The sequence below is a fragment of the Anser anser genome, assembly GCF_964211835.1.
Source record: "Anser anser genome assembly, chromosome: 6".
Classification (NCBI taxonomy): Eukaryota; Metazoa; Chordata; class Aves; order Anseriformes; family Anatidae; genus Anser; species Anser anser.
This window is the reverse complement of record NC_139726.1, coordinates 35,992,717-36,010,064: the sequence shown is the minus strand read 5'-3', so window position 1 is coordinate 36,010,064 and position 17,348 is coordinate 35,992,717. Positions and strand designations below refer to the sequence as shown.

The 17,348-nt window shown below is 37.0% G+C and overlaps 1 protein-coding gene across 1 annotated transcript in view; it reads right to left on the bottom strand.

The window, feature by feature from the left end:
* LOC310902061 (uncharacterized protein) overlaps window positions 1-17,348 on the bottom strand; it is a gene marked incomplete at its 3' end in the record, with an annotated part of 29,936 nt that overhangs the window by 11,813 nt on the left and 775 nt on the right. The window lies entirely within an intron of this gene.

Genomic DNA, 17,348 nt, shown 5'->3' with positions numbered 1-17,348 from the left:
ATCTTGAGCAAGATGACCTATAAAATTTGTTATATGTAAGGTTTTTTTGTTTGTTTGTTTCAGAAAGTCGAGAACTGATTTAAGCCTGACTGATTTGAAGGCAGTTACTTGCTGCATTTGATTTTGATTGCACTACCCCATCTGCCTCACAAAACAAATGAGAAACTTTCTCATGTCTAATGACCTTACATAAGGCCAGTCTGCAGTTAGTGGCTCTCTGCATGACACCACCATCATAATTCAGTTTATTTGGCAAATCTGGTTTGGACAAGCCCTGCTGACCTCGCCCTTTTTATGTAAAGCAACCACTTTCTTCTCAGACCTAAAGTGGGAATGTAGGCCAGGACAGTCCAGACAACCTCTGTGCTATCGGGCATGCAATTAATTATGCTTCATCCTTTATCTCCTATGTGATACGTTCATTAGGATGAAACACGCATTGCTTAATGAGACATTTGACTTTATTATGGTTTCCTAACTGTTCAGAGAAAATTATATTTGTAAGTTTAAAGCACAGCCAAACTGACAGTGATAGACAGCTTGGCTTTAGCCACTTTTTTCCAAGATTTTGTCCAACAGCATCTTATTGAATCCAGCTGCAAATTTCAGATCTTACAGATGGTCACCACAATTCTCCGAGTCTAGAAAGCCAAGATGTTGGTGCCAGCTTATGTAATGACCCTTAAGCAAAGTACTGACAACAAAATCCATGTGTCTTCTCTGCAAACTTTTTTTCAAAAGTAGGCATGGTTGCAAAGGGGACCTTGACCGTGTGATGTTCACCAAGGGGTCAGCACTACCAGAGATGAACGTGAGGATATATGCTTTGGTTCTCTGAGTGGAAAGCAACAAAGCCAGACTGTTAATGATGGCTTTCTCGTGATAAATGGGAAAGAAGGCAGGCTGACAATTTTTGCTAGCTTTGTTTCTCTCCAGGGCATATTGACTTTCTCATGGCAAATAATGATATTTTTTTTGCATGTGAAAAGATAAACACTGCTTTTACTTTGTGCGGGCTGTTCTGCAGCAAAAGAAAAAAATCAAGCTGCAGTCAGTAAAATGGGTTTTTATTTATTTATTTATTCTTATTTTTACTCCTTGCGCCTGTCCAGCTCCTATGTCTGTGAAACACACTCACGTTTCAAGGCGGACATAAGCTAGCCTATAATCATTCATAACAACAAGCACAAGGGGATGTTGTTCCAAGGCTTCTAGTTTTCACTCACTACAGTTTAGAACCCATCTTCTTGGCTTTAAAGAATTGCGTGCAGCTAATAACAAGCTCTAAAAATTACATAAAGATAGCTTTGTCCCTGTCACTTGAATGCTTGCCTAAGCCTAGTAGCCCCCTTCTTAGTCAGCAACTGACATCTTACCATGCAGTCGACTGCTGGTTTTGAAGTCATTAAGGGACAGCTGTGGACTGAAATAGAACAGTGGGAAATGAATAAACTTCTGTTACAAAAAGCAGATCCTGTTCTTATAGAACAGTAAGTGTTGCTGTGCATTTAAAAGGGACGAAAGGTAACACGCCTAAATTAAAGGGACAGAATTGCCTCCTGACAAAATACAACAATATAATTTTGTCAGATACTTCTCTGAAGCACCAGCACCTCCCTGAGAAGGAGGAGGAAACTGCATGACATTTTGAAGTTTGGATGACCCAGCAGGCAGTTACATTAATGGCACAACCCTGTCCTTCAGCCTTGTATAACACTTTATCTAGATTTTGGCTAAGCAAATTGCAAGAGTGTAGAGTTTATTTCAACATGAAAAATTATATTCCCCTTTTTTCTCTCAGTTGCAGAGACTGCTTGTTACAAAGTTCTGAGAACTAAATTTCTAAAATGCTTTGTATTTGTTAGGTATTTGAGCTTGAATTATAGTTACTAAATAAATTTTGAATTATTTTTAAAAGTTATATTCTATTTAAATAAGTAGCTATCAAAATGAAAAGAATAAAAATGACACTCTTAATGCTACTGTCTGATAATTAGAAAATACGTGATTAAATATTCATATTTATACAGATTCATGTGTTGATAACAGGAAACAGGATGTAGCGGTGCTAAGTTCTAGATACATAGCTAGACCCTGTTCAAAGTTCAGTCGAATAAAACAGCACTATGGCAATATAAATCAACTTCAAATCTGGCCTGTGACTGTGTTGTTTTCCATTTGGACAGAGGGATTTGCAATGCATCAAGTGGCCATATCCAAAATAAATAAATAAAATGAAAAAAATATATCTAGCCAGAGTTATTTAGGCAGAGAAATCATTAAGCTGTTTGATTTTGCACTCTGTCCATGAACTTTACACACCGTTAGGGATGAATGCACAATTTTTCTTCCCAGAAAGAAGAAAATTGGCCTAACCAGTATATCCCCCTCCTCCTTTGTCCTATTTTAAAGGATCTGTAGAATTAAAAAGTCACCATTGGAAAGACAAAGAATTCTGTGCCACTGCCATGGTTTAAAGCCAAGGCACTGGGGAAATAACCAGCCCCTGAAGTGGAGAGATTTTGGAGAAGGAGAGGGAAGGGAAGTGGGAACAAGACCGTATGGGAAAAGGGTAACCTAGGGAAGGGGACAAGGAACTGAGAGCACTACAGTACATGAAGCAAGGGGAGGAGGTTGGGAGGAGAAGCAACACACTTTGTGGATAACAAAAATTAGAACTCAGAAGAAAAATATACAGTTTGAGATACAGCACAATTACTCTTCACCACTGCTTCCCCTTGGACTGAAACTTTGATAAAGCAGAAAAAAACTCCTGGACCTCAGTTTCTTGTGTTTTATTCTGCCTGATCTGTTTCTCTCACTGCAATCCCTGGGAATCCTACGGAATTTTTTAATAGTGCTAACACAGTGACTCAATACTAAACAAAATATCCATATTATTCTGCCACCTCATTTTTGGTAGGCATTTAATTATTTCAACACCCTTTTCTTACCAGCCTGCTAGACTGAAGATAAAAAAAACTTAGAGGTACTCCGTAGAGCCCCAAATTCTTCAGGTATTCACTAAACTATTGCCAACTGCCAGACAGTCATTTTAAATATATCAAATATATCATATCTAGCAATAGTGGACTCTCATAAATTTATTCTTACTGCCTGAGATTAAGACAAATTGCTCTCAAATTTTTTTTTTTTTTTTCCCTAGCCTAAACTTATCTGTACTTATTCCAGGGAGCTGATTTTTCTGTTACTCACATGGTCTCCTCTGAGATTTTTTTTTTTATTTTCATTTTATATAACCTTTGGCATGAGCAAAAGCCTTAATAATTTCGTTGATGTTTTCTGTTTATTTGACGCCACCGTCAGCCATCTATTATTTATTCCAACCCTTAAATGACCTTTAGATGTCAATTAAAACATTTTTCTTATAATTATTACTATTAATAGCAAAAATTCCATCAAGGATTGCTGCAGACTAATATTGTCCTCTAATGACCATGTTATGCTTGCAAAGTCAATCCACATTCACTGGGTCTTATCCTTCACAGGTGGTCCAGTAATTGCTGCTCATACTCTGTTGGAACCCAGGCAAGTTTATATTTTTTGTGTACAGTTCCTCACTCTTTGCACCAGTGCCTTTTTTCCATACAACTGGAACAGTATTTCATCAGGCATCAGAGATCCTATGTGTTTATATTCATCTTGAAATTTTCACAATTGTCGCTAAGGTTATTTTCAGGTACTTCTATTTTCAACTGCTTTATTTTGAGTTTGATCTGTCTCATAAGTTACCTTGTTCCAGATATTATGTTAAAAAAGATGAGGTTTTTTTTCTCTTTTTTTTTCTTTGTCATTTTCTTTGTCATTTTCTTTCTCTTTTTCTTTTTTGCACGTTTTCTTTAAACATGAGTGCAGAAAAATCTTGCCTGACTTGGGATCTTGTCATCCTTCCTACACTAATTGTGCTCTTGTGACCCTATCTGCCAATCCCTTGAATGTTCTTCTGGCACTTACAAAGCAGTGTGTGCTTTCTTACAGAGGCTGACCACTGTTCTGGTTTGTATGTGCTGTGACAAACGTGACAGCACAATATACTTTTTGTTATGCACTTGAATTTCTTACACTGAAATGGTTTTGATTCTCTGTCATCTCATGGATGTGAGAAGATAATCTGCTTTCTACACCTTCCATCTGAACATGACCAACCAGCCAACCTCTAATTATTTTATCAGGGGGTTGTTCTGGTCCTGCAGTAGTCTCTGACAAAATTTTGTCCTGGATCCCAGTCTCTGCCTTTTATTACATTTTCAGCGCCTTCTTTCCATGTGGTGTTCAGAATTCCCTGACTGCATTTCATAATTTTCCTCTTCCTCCTGGAAACAGTTGAGCTGAGAATTACTTCAGGGGTCTTTGAATTAGAAATCAAAAATAAAGCCAATTTCTGATAGCAACCTTTCTCATTGGCCCACACAGCACTTAAAAGGATGTCTCAAAACTTTTCAGTCAGTCTGCCACATTTCCAGAAATTTCAGTCTTCAGTGCAATTTTTCTCTATTTTCCTGCAGGATATTTTATTTTATTCTTTGTGTCAACATTCATGTTGAGCCAAGTAGTCTGACCAAGTTCACATTTTAGAGTCTGTTGATGTTCCAGTTGTAACTGTTCATCATCACTTAATTCTTGCACAACACACAAAACCCTGATATCAACATACTTAGGACACAATCTCTGAAAGTACAGTTATTCAAAAAGAACAATGGCCTCTATTCATTCACTGAGTAAGGAAGTCCCACTTCTGGAAGAAGATCATTGGATTTCGTAAGGCATTATCTTGATGATTTTCATGAACAAAATTTAAGAGAACTCTGGAGAAAGAAAAAAAAAAAAATATATATATATATATATTTAAATGGAACCACGAGAACCAGAAAAGAGAAACCTTGATTCAGAAAATGATGATTTTCTCTATAGCTCTATAAAACCTTTTCACGTATTTAATCCCTAAATGAAGATCTCAATAATGACTAAATCCGCAGATTGCTATAATAATCTATACAACATTATGGAGATTTTCTAGAATTGACTCCCTGTGAGAACTTTCTGGACTTATACTGAGACAAATAATAAGGTTCAACAGAAATGATACGAGGCTACAACATTTAATTTAGAAAGTCCTAGAAGACTGCATTGCTGCATATTTTTACCAATGTATTTAAACATACAGCTATGCAGAATTTAACTTAAAAGACACTACCCAATAAAATAGCATAACAAACAGAATAGCTTTCTAGAATCATGGAAACAAAAAAGTCCTGGGAATAAATATATTTAATGTCTCTTATTTACCATTTTATTCACCAACACTAATTACAGCACTTTTAAGTTACGTCTGCTTTCAACTCAAGACCACAAACTATGTATTTTGTTACCTACTTTTACATTATTTATTTATTTGTACTATTTAAATATTGCTCAATGTTTTCGGTTCACATTTCTCCCACTGGCCATCACAGAACTGCTCACATGCAATATTGCATTAACGTGAATTTTAAGATGAATCAGTAGGCCATCAAGTCACATTACTTACAGTTTGCAGACAGTAAAACAAACCATAGTCATGTAGCAGAGACCTTTTAAATATAATGGTTCATGAGAATGGACTGGGTTAGCAAAATGACTACTAGATGGAAATGGAAAAGATGTGTCAAGTCCACACATATACTGATTCTTTTCATCCTCTAAAAAGAAATACCAGTTGCACTGCTTCATGTGTATTTTTATTCTTGAATTAGCTTCATAAAGAAGAAAGCTTTACATTTATACTAAGTGAGGATGCTAAAGAGTGCAGAGTAAGACCAGTGATAAGTATAACCAGTGATGCCTGGCACAAAGTCTAACAGGCTGGGAAGAAAAAGGATATTCATAATAGGTTTAGAGGAGGTGCAAGGGAAAATTAGGACGAACATGCTTTGGGATGGACCCTTTGGGCAGTACATGCTGATTCAATCTATATGACAAACAAGACATCTAAGAAACAAGAGAATATTTGAATCTTAGCACTTGAGCAAAATTATTATGTAATAGCTACATGAGCTACTGATAGAAATATTTGTATGATTGATATATTGATATAAAATAGTATAACAAGTTCATTAAGGCTGTGAGATTCACAATACAGAGGGAATATAGATTTACTTGATGTCTCTGAATAATGAGTAACTGAGAACAGAAATTGGGAACTGTCACGTTGGCTTTTTCTTCTACAGATCTCCACAACAGGAAGTCCCTGGTTAAATCTCCTCACAAAGAAATTAGAGGGTATATATCCCTGAGGGTTGGAATGACAGTCCAAGCAGAATGGTGTTGCTAGCTAAGAAGTGAATCAAATGGCAGTTCCAGTGATATAAGGGGAAAAGGACTCCATTGAACTTAGCTGTTTTTCAAGCCTGAACACTGTTAAATAGGACTCTTCAGTAATTTGATTTGTGGCATAAATTTACATCTTTGCCTTGTGATGGAAGAAAAATCATCATTTTCCACAATAGATGAGGAGAAAACTCAGCACTTAACTACCATGGTCCACGCTAAGACTGGCCTACAATATGTCTCAGAAGACTCCTTATTGCAGGTACCTGTATTTTTTTTGAGTTTTCATTTAAGTTCAAAATCAATCCAAGTCTCCAGCATTATCTACTCTCATCTGCATTCTTTACATAGGAACTAATATACTTTTCCAATGAGGAAGCATGTGTTTTATACAGGAGAGCTTGCATCATCTCCAGCAGTTTTATGGGAGGCTACAGATCCCAAATGCTAAAAAGTGACCCTCAAAAGCTTTTGTACAAGTCCAAGGACAATTCCTTTTGTTCAGGCGCAGTGAGATGGCCAAAAAGCTTAATTGCAAGGATTTCATCAGAAGGCTTGGCAAAGGTTGTGCACTTGTAGACAGTACTGGAGAATTGGGGGTTGGGGTTAAATGTGCTGCAGAGAGTGCTGAAAGAAAAGACTGAGCACAATGGAGTCTTTGAGTTAGCAAAGTTAAGTCCAGGGATAAGCTCAGGACTGATAGAGTTCAAGTGCCTCAAAGTACCCAGAAGCTCTGTTCCTTCTTGGCAGACTTGTGAATTGCCCTTCTGTTTCCCCACTGCCACTATCTAAACTTAGAGCAAGCTGCATCAGCTGGTATTTTCCTCTGAACTTCTGTGGAATTTGGGTTCTGAATTCCCCATAGGTCCTGAGAAAAAAAGCCTTAACAATGTTCAGAAATCAGTTTGCATGTAAGCGGGGATATCTAAGAGAGGTTACAGCTACACTCGGCATCTTTCAATGCAGTTTTTATAATATTTGATTTTCAGATATCCCAGGTTTTTAACATAAGGACTCTTACAAATAGAAAATTTTCAAAATAAATCACATAATGTCAATCTTCAAGAAGAAAAGCATGTGGTTGAACTTTCTATTAACAGATGGAAACATTAGATGAGCCCAAATAATTTAATAATCTCTGGCAATATTAATTATAGATCTGAAACACCTTGAGGAAAGAAAAATTGAATTTTACTGAGGGACATATATAAAACCAAAACCAACAAACATCCCAAATAAAACAGTCTAATAAACACATCAGTAAGTTTTTTTGTTGTTGTTGTTGTTTTTTCTTCTCTAATTCATGCTGTAATTTGGTTCAGTGTCACCTTGACATAGATTGCTGTTACATCTAAGAAAGCCACACAAAGAGAGCCATCTGCATGTGATAGAAACTACATCTACTGTGCTGTGGTCAGCATTTCACCAGGCAATCATTTTGAAAGGCTGTTACGAAACATTGCAGTCTCCTGCCATGTTATGTTCCTATAAATATGTGGCCCAAGTAATTGTTTAAAATTATAGCTGTGTGATATGCTTTATTAAAGAGAAGGACAGCAATGGGATTAGATGAGTGATACAGCCAAAATAATAAACAGAAACAGCTGAGATGAAGATCCTTGTGCTGTTTAGGGTTTAGATAACATTACTCCTGCCACTTCTTTCTGTGCTATCATTCATAACCGGACAGTTTGCTACTGAACCTGACATGGGCTTTCAGTGTGAGAATAAGCGGTGATTCACTTACCCATATTCATATTAAACAGATGTTATACCCGCACTTTAGAGTGGTAAAAGAAAGTGGCCTATATAACTTCAGTGTCTTGGTAGCTGAAAGAACCACAGAAATATACTAGGCTCTTCTTATAAGAGATAGTTCTTTTCAGTCTATAGTAAGATAATGCCAGATAAATTCATTTCTAATGAATAATAATAATAAAAAAAACCCACGTTATAATATAATAAAATATTTTATTATTACATTTTTTTCTCTAAAGCTCCATGAGCTGTTGTCTTTCAAAAGCTTAAAATTTCTTTCTTTATAACAAGGTGGTTTAAATTAACTTGTTTACAGCTCTAGCAAGAGGTATAGACGAGTGGCAACACTGCTTTTTCCTGAGCTCTGTCCTAGCTGTCTTCTTCGACTCCCATCCTTAATCTCATCACTCCTGTCATCCCTCTGTATAAAGCAATGAAGCTAGGCCAGTGACAAAAATTAATCTAAGATTTTTGTAACTAAAATGAAGCAGATGGTTGTCAAGGTTTTCCTAGCAGAGCAGTCGAAGATTTGCAAACTGCATATTCAGACTTGAATCAAAACCGCAGAGCATGTTGGAGTTTTGCTTGGGTTTGAGATTTCCCAGAAACAACGGAAACGTGATATCACTTCAGATCAGGGACAAAACAAAAGTCAATTTTCATTGCAGAGTTCAGCTTGTGGTTGTGTCATATGAAAGAAGCTCAGGTTACCAGTGGCAGCAGTAAAAGCTCTGTTCACAGATAAGTTGAGATATAATGAGATGCAAAAAATGCTCACTGATATCTGACCTAAAAACCTTGCAGCCTGGCAGTATTAATGAAATTAACTTTAACTAAAGTTTTCTAGGGCATGTGCTACCAATGACAGCTAAAACATCAACTCAGAGAACAAAACAATTTGGCTCAACAAAGAAAGCACCAAGAACGCTTCCATTGCTTTAATGGTTTGGGCTCTCCCCCCACCCTGAACTGCTGGCTGTATATTCATCTACATAAATTCATTATTTGCTTCTAAATGCAATATTTATGAAGAATAATATAATTTATTAATTGATATTTTTGACTTATTTTTGCTTATGAACTAAACAGAACTTTGTATTTCCACTTTAATACATGTTACTACAAAATTATTAAACACATAAGTACTTTATAATCTCTTCATTTTGATAATAAACTTAAGGCAGGAAAATAGGCTTAAGGCTGCATCAAGGATTATGGAATATCCCTCCTCAGAGGCATGGGACATTTCTTCAAAGGCCAGCAGCCAGCCCTGTGTCCCTGCTGTGTCATTGCAGCTTAACCGTGTCCCTGCTGTGTCATTGCAGCTTAACCTATGAATTAGCAACAGTTTTATCTAGGACAGGGTGGACAATCATAGAACAACTCAAAACTTAGTATACTACAGATGCAGTAATAACAGAATATCGCTTACTATACCCTGCTTTACTTTCTCATTAGGAACAAAATGCTGAACTTTGAAATTTATTTATTTATCTAAAGATATTAATGTATTTTATCCTTTTTACACTTAGCTGTACTTTTGATCTATCTGCACAGGGAAATGTGAAGGTTAAGAAGACTTCTGCAGCCATCAGTTATTTTAAATGCTTAGTATAAACAAACAACAACAAAAAAAAACAGCTAATGAACACAGCTAAACTTTGACTCACAGTCCTGTGTTTTCTAAAACACTGGTATAGGTCTCTATTCCACAAATACAGAGGGAAAGGTTTCTCTGTTCATTCAATATTTCATTAAATATGCATCAATACTTGAACATACTTTAAAATGTTTGCACGATCTACCACATCTGATGCAGCATCCCTGATATTTTTTTCTCCTTCTTTATTTCTTCCAGGTCTTTTAGAACATGAGGAAGTTTTCTGTGTGATTGAGAGAAATCATATTTCTAAAAAAAATTAACCCTTTGTATGGTGGCTTTGAATGATGATGTTCTGTTTGTGTTTGAAGAATGAATAATGCATAAATCATGTTATTCAAATTTTCATCCCACTTTTCAAACCTTTTTGCACCTCAAGGCTTGCTGTATAATCTTGTCCTTTGAGTGGTGTATCTGTGTGAATGAGAAAGAAGAACCTTAGTTAAGTAGGTCTGTGAGGAGAAAATGCTCACAAAATGAGCTTCTTCAGAACATGGTTCTGGCAAATTTCAAAGTCAGCCATTGAAAGCCAAGCTGGGTGAAAGTCTTCAACAAAGAAAATGGTCTTGAATTAGGGAGAATCAGCAGACAGTGGGAAGAATGGACACCTAAGGAATGCAGCCGCTTGTCTACTGCATCCAATTGCATTATCACAACATGGGTAACTATGTTAACAGTTTGTTTAATAAAAAAAATAGTATTAGGATGTATACATCTGAAAAAGATGCATAAAGAGAGAACACCTCTTGCATATCATTAAAGCTGTCTTTGCTTAAATTGTGAAATGTATTGACTTCACTTTTAAGAAAATCCTTCAAAACATGGTACTTGTTTTGCTTGCAGACAAAACCACCCTTAGATTTCTAGCATGTTGCAATTTGTTTTGCTTTCTACCTAAGAGTGTCTTAGCCATTTTAGACTAACAGCATATGCCACATATACCCAGCATCATAAGACATCAAACTGTGGCAAAACACCATTTTGGTTTAGTAAGAACTTTACATTCTTTATCAATTTCTTGCAAATTCACATTTATTATTCACAGAAAAAGCTGGAGTAAATAAAAAATATTCCTATTTTCTCCTACTCATTTTAGATCCCCAAAGTAAAGCTAATATAAATTATATATCATAAAAATTGAGATCCGTTAGGGTATGTAAGCTTGTAGATTCCAGTAAAAATCTGGGTGGACAATATTATTTCACAAGATTCATAGCAGCATTAATCTGGAAGTGATGAAGACCACAGCTCTTAGTCCTAATTCATCTGCTTACTTGCAGTGCTATTCTGGGATCTTCCAGGAGTGTTTTTTTTTTTTCTTTGAAATTATAGGCATATACATAAGTATTTGCACAATTAAAGACAAGAGGAATTTAATGTATTTGTTGATAACCTAACTCTAGTCATAATCTTAAAATGCAAAAGGTTTGTATTGGATTTTCCAAAGTGAATGTTGCCTTCATATCAACATAGAAAATTGTATTACTCTTTATGAACTTAGACATTTTTCCTCATTTCAGAGAGGGATAACCAAGAATAACCTAGTTTCCCTAGAGGCAAAATTAGAAATATGTTATGCTAATTATTATAGGGAGGGGATAATGTCTGCCTATGCTAGGCTAGGCATGTAACATATGCCTATGTTACCTAGTGCGTAATAAAGGATATCTATGGGACAACTACAGGGAGAATCACCGTCAGCTTGAGATATTCATTATACTTTGTCAAGAAAGGCTATAATAGAACAATATAATTTCACTTGAATGCATAATAGTCCTTTGATAGGTCACAAAATGTATTCCCATGCACGGACATAAATATATCCCTCGGACCAAGGAACTCCTTGCTGTTAGCAAGTAGTAAGTTCCACGACTGTGAAATGTATAGACTGGAGAAGGATGGCTTTCTCTATATGTTATCATGAGCCCCATGCATGTGAATCATTAGATATGAAGTCAGGCAGCGAATACTTGGGAAGCCAAAAGGGCATGCCCTGTGTCACAGAAGGTCTAACCGAAATGTACTATGCACATAAACGCAGACAAGAAACGTGGCTCATTTCTTCTCTGTCAGTTGCTAAAAATACTGACACAAAGTAGAAATAGTGACTGAACAACAGAATTGGGTAGCTTTCTCTCTTCCCTTTCCCTGTACTGTCCTCAGTTGCAAGTCTTTCCTCTGCCTTTCCCTTTTAATCACAATAAGAGGCTGCTGATGCGAAAACCCTTCATTTTTGTCCCCAACCCAAACCATCTCTCGCACCAACCGCTGTGATTGTGCTTGTTTGCCCAGCCAGACTGTCCAGACACCAGCTCCAGCAGCAGCTTCCAAAGGAAACTGATAAAGCTCTCATAACCTGGCCTGGCCCAAAAAAAGCCTTGGCAGGCCTCGCATAGACATACTGCGCCCCACAGTTCCCAGAAGCTGGCCTGCAGCTCACGTCTCCATTTTCTCCACCAGAGCCAAAGAGTGACTCTGACTAAAGAGTATTTAACACGCAGCAGAAGTCAGGAAGGCCCCTGGCCACACTGGCAAAGACTCAGAAGAAAATCTATTAATCTTAAATACAGTCGATGAGGAAAGAAGTTTGTGGGAAGACATTTACCACAAGAACCTTCTAAGGCCTGTCTTTTCACTGCTGTTTGACATGTTTCTTCCAACCATCAAGAAAATCCCTCACACAGGATCCTGACTATGCCCTGGAGTGCCCAGGACCTGAGCCAGCTAGGCATGGCAGCCAGAGGCAGTGGCTCATTTGGGAGTCAATATATTCATCAGTGGTGGAGGTGAAGCTGGAAGCTTTACTGTTTGCTTGGATGTGTGGCCTTACCCTGACATAATGCAAAATTTAGAGGAGGCGTTTGGTCCCTTTTTTTTGAGATTTCTAACAAATAGCACACGAGCCTTCAGCAATACACAAGAGGATGAAAATATTAACTGAGTATTGGTAACGGAGAATACTGTGGGTGGCGGACTTTGGGCAGTGGAGCCTGCCAAGCCTGTGGAGCAGCTATTCGCTTTTCCATATGCATTTAATCTACCACAGCCACAGACTGGTCCTAGGAGAGCACTGAGGAAATCAAGAGTATATTTGGCTTGGCCTCAGCCAGCATCTCCTTACCAAACAAACTGCTGAGGACCGTGGTGGCAGCCACATAAAGAAAGGAGTTCCAGACAGCCTTTAAAGGGAAGCTGGGACTGATTCACAAGTATCTGGTCTGTCTTTCATGAGGTTTGAATACTTATACTTCAAACACATCCTATAAGCAGCAGCATTTGGAAGCCTCATTTCTCTCTCAGAAGAGACAGATGCTCCACAGGAAGTAATTAAAGCTTGTGGAGATAAAATAAAATAAATTAGAATAAAATAAAATAAAATAAAATAAAATAAAATAAAATAATATAAAATAAAAAAGCAATTAAGCCATATCAACAGAGGTTCAATACAGGATTTCTTTTCAAGTGGAGAAAAGAAAGTCTTGTATAAACTACTCAAGAGACCAGATTAATTAATGCGGATATGACTATGTAAGCATGATTCTGGTGCCTGCCCAGGGGTGGCTGGGGTGAGGAAGAGGTGAGCTGGAATTGTCAGGAGGAATCCAGGGCTGAAACATCAAATGGAAGCTCTTTTAAGTTCAGGCTGGGATGCAGCCATTCCATCAGCACATGCAAGCCATCCTAAAACATAAGGTATTTCACAGTCAACAAGGCCAGTGAGGGCTGGGATTTTGGGGCTGCCTTGGCCTCCTGTTCCTACTCTGACTGGAACATCTCCTCGCTGTCTCTGCTTCAACTGCACCTGTCACCATCTCTGAGGAGATGGAGCTAGAAGTGCCAGCTGGGCCACACAACCCTTCCTGCATATTTGGGTCTGATGAACTCCCTATTGGGACAGTGATGTCCAGCAGGTGGCCTTGTGGTGCCAGCAGCCTTGGGTGAATCTCCTTCAATGCTGTGCCCCTCCTGGAATTTGGAAACCTACTATTTAAGGCTAATTTTGACTCCAGTGCAGAGGGTGTCTAATGCCTTAAATCTTAATCTTAAAACTGAGTTTTTTTCTTCTTTTTTTTTAGTTTAAGGGAATAATTCCACAGCAGTGAAATGATATAAAAAGACAGATTTTATATATATATATATATATATATACACTGTTATTTATGTCTACGTCTAGATATGCAGGTACATACGATAATACATGAATGGTGTGCAAGCCAATGACACAAAGACATACAAAAAGAGCCAGAAGCATTTTTCTGACTTTATCCTACCATACCAACAAGTGTAAAGAAACTGGGAAACATGCAATACAGGAGCGCTACTGGAAAGTCAACACACACTTGCCATAACAAATCAGCTTTGAAAAGCTAATATTTAGAAAATCCCAGAACACCACATGGTAACTTTGCTCAGAAATTATGTTTACAAAACTAAAGTATGGCACTTCTCTTTCCCTGCTTTAAATAGTCAAAATTTTTCTAGCATATATTTGTTAAGCTTTGTTTTGACAAACTACAGCATCATAAAGCTAATATCCAAAAGATGGGTAAAAAAAAATAAAAAAATAAACCACAAGGTTGTAACAACATTACCCTACCTAATAAGAGGTGTTAAAGATTGAAAAAATTAGTCAAACTGCAGAAAAGAAAGAAGAAGAAAAAAAAAGCTCCTAGGATTTCATGCCAAATACAAAAAATATATCATAAAAATACTTTCAGAAGTGGCTACATCAAGTTGTGGTCAACCTGCACAGGTCATCTAAGCACTGGGTTAATTGCCTCTGGTATCTTGCATCAGAAAAAGCCGAGCACAGCTGTTCAAGAAGTTTATACTGCTTCAAAAACCTTGAACTTTCCCTGTGCCTCCACAGCTCTTAGTACATACACATCTTGTTTCCCTGTACATTTTCACCTAAAGGAGTACAAAATCTTCATTAGTTTATGCTTAAAATGGTGTTCTCCTGGCGAGTAGCCACACGGACTACTTTCCAGGCATGTAATACTGGAGCAGGTTCAGGCAACGCTCAACCCATGTGATGCTGTTGCATACAGCGTGGAAAACAGCACAACTACAAGAACACATGGAGCTGTAGATTACAAACTAATTTATCATTCCTGGAAGACAGCATGGTTGTCAGGGCCAACCATAATATTTTTTTCCAGCTTTCCTTGGTAGGCTTGCTTACCCTTGGAAACATCAATGTGCAATTTTTGATTCCTAGGTAGACAACTGGGTTTTAGGTTTTAAGAAAGAAAGGTGTCTGCCATTATTTCTTGTCTGAATATTGAAATATAATTAGTTTGCGTACCTCACACTTTCCCATAAAGTTTTCTAAAAGAACTAGAACATAGAAAAATAAAAACAATTTTATAGCATTTAAGCAGATATTATGATAAAAATAAGCATTAGTCAAATGCATAGAAGCTAGAATGTCCTGTGTACGAGTAACCGCTCCAAGTTTCAAAAGCTCGCATTTATAAAACAGGGGTGGTGCTTTTTTTTTTTTTTTAATAGATACCATAGATACCATTAAACACTCTCTCTCTTTCTATCTTTTTGCTTTTTAATTAAATATGGGGAGTCAGAATGTATTCCTGTTTTACCTAACTCTGGAGGAATGTATCTAAAGGTACTGTTTTCCAGGGTTTACACTGGACTGAGAAAAAGAAAATTTAAAATGTTTTCTGTTTTATAACTCAGAGGGGGCCAGTGTCTGGAATGCTTTCAACATCTGCCTGCAGTTACTTGCACTGTGCTTTAAATCCTGGTCTGGAATGACTTGACGTTACCGGAGCTAGCGATGTTTGTAGAAATCTCTATTCCTGTCTAGAAATTGCAGTGTATGAAGCACCTCCCTGTTTAACCACCTCAGACTTCCCTCCTAATGTAGGAACTGCATTGGGAGGCATCAGTGTCTGTACAAAAAGCATTTGATGCGCTCATTCGTGCATTACTATTTGCATTGCACACCAAGCAGTGTGTACAGCAATAGGTACTGGCTTTCAAATTCTCATGTGGATGGATCAATATGAAAATGTCACTTCAGATACTGTAAATGTGTAGTTTGCCCACAGTTTGTCCACTTTTTCTGAAAAATAAAACCTCTCAATAATACCAAGGTATAGTAGTATTTATATATGTGATAGATACTGCTCAGCAGCATTTTCTCAATCAATTATAAGCTGAAAAAAGTTCAAAATTTATCTTCTTTTCAGAACAGTTAAACATCACGGGTGTCTTCTGTGGTCTCTGCTAATACAGGTTTTTCTTGTTGATTTTCCTTTCTCATTGCTTTCCAGTTTTGATTGCAACCATAAGGCCTGCGTATGAAAACACCAAGAATCAGGACAATCCCTCCACATGTACTTTAAAATAAGACTGCCAAAGTCATAATAGTGATAATATTCTCTTACATTTTTTTCAGCGGAGAATGCCTTCTGCAAGTAATGTTATAATTTCTAACTAATTAAACTACCTCTATATGCAGTCTGCATTATTGCTGGTGATGATCATGTTACTAGCTCAACCTTAATCTGCAGCAACACAATGGTTCAGAGTCAAATATTGTTTAGAATATTGTGTGGGATTTTTTTTCCCCTTTGCCATTCAACCTCTTAACCAGGGAGGTCTGTGACAGACTAAATCTGTGGTCCTGAGGAAACAATCCCTGTTTCCTAAATTTCAAGTAAATTAATTTTGGCTATATGATTCATGTGGCTTTAGTGGCCTTACTGGTTTATTTATTAGACTGCCAACAGGCAATTTATCTTGCTTAGGTCTCTAGTCACACATTTCTGACTTTTTAATAACATTTAGTTTTTATAAAATACCTATGTTTTCAAAAGCCTTTTAAATAATCAAACCTTCCACAACATTATATTATTTCAGTTTTATACCTCAGTCTATTGTGATGTAATGACAGCATTCAATTTTGATGACACCAGATCACAGGCTTGACTAATTTTTTTACAGTGCACATTAAATATTATGGCAATCCATAGGTAGTAATAAAACACAGTGAATGCTAACAATCCTTAAACACCTTGAAGGACAGATTTAATGTCCTTAACGATGAGAAAACAGACATACAACTTGGAAAGGCAAGAATAAAACTTTTGATCATTAGACACTGCTATTGATAATCTGAAAACAGCATGAGGCACTAATTATTTAGGCTTTTGCTTCTCAGAAGCAGTATGCCTGATCAGCAGTTAAAACTACATAAATATTGCTTCAGTAGGGAAGACAGCATGGATAAACCCAAAGAGACAAAATCCCAAACAGAATTTTCATTTTCATGTGAAATTTCTCATTAACTCTCACCTCATGAAAACCCTCTTACTTTATTTTTTCTTTCCACAATGTGGTTGCTCATTTTGCATCCCAAATTAATCTGCCACAAATTACAACTGTGATCATGTATTATTATTATTTATTTTTCCAGGCTTGCAGTGTCTCAGAAATCCAGATCTATTGTGGCTTCTTCATAGTATCCTAATCCATTATGGTTGTAAAAACACAGGGAACTTGTCCACTGGTACATAATCCTGCATTATTAAAACCGAAGGAGATTTTATTTTGCCATAATGGTAGTTCTTTTCCA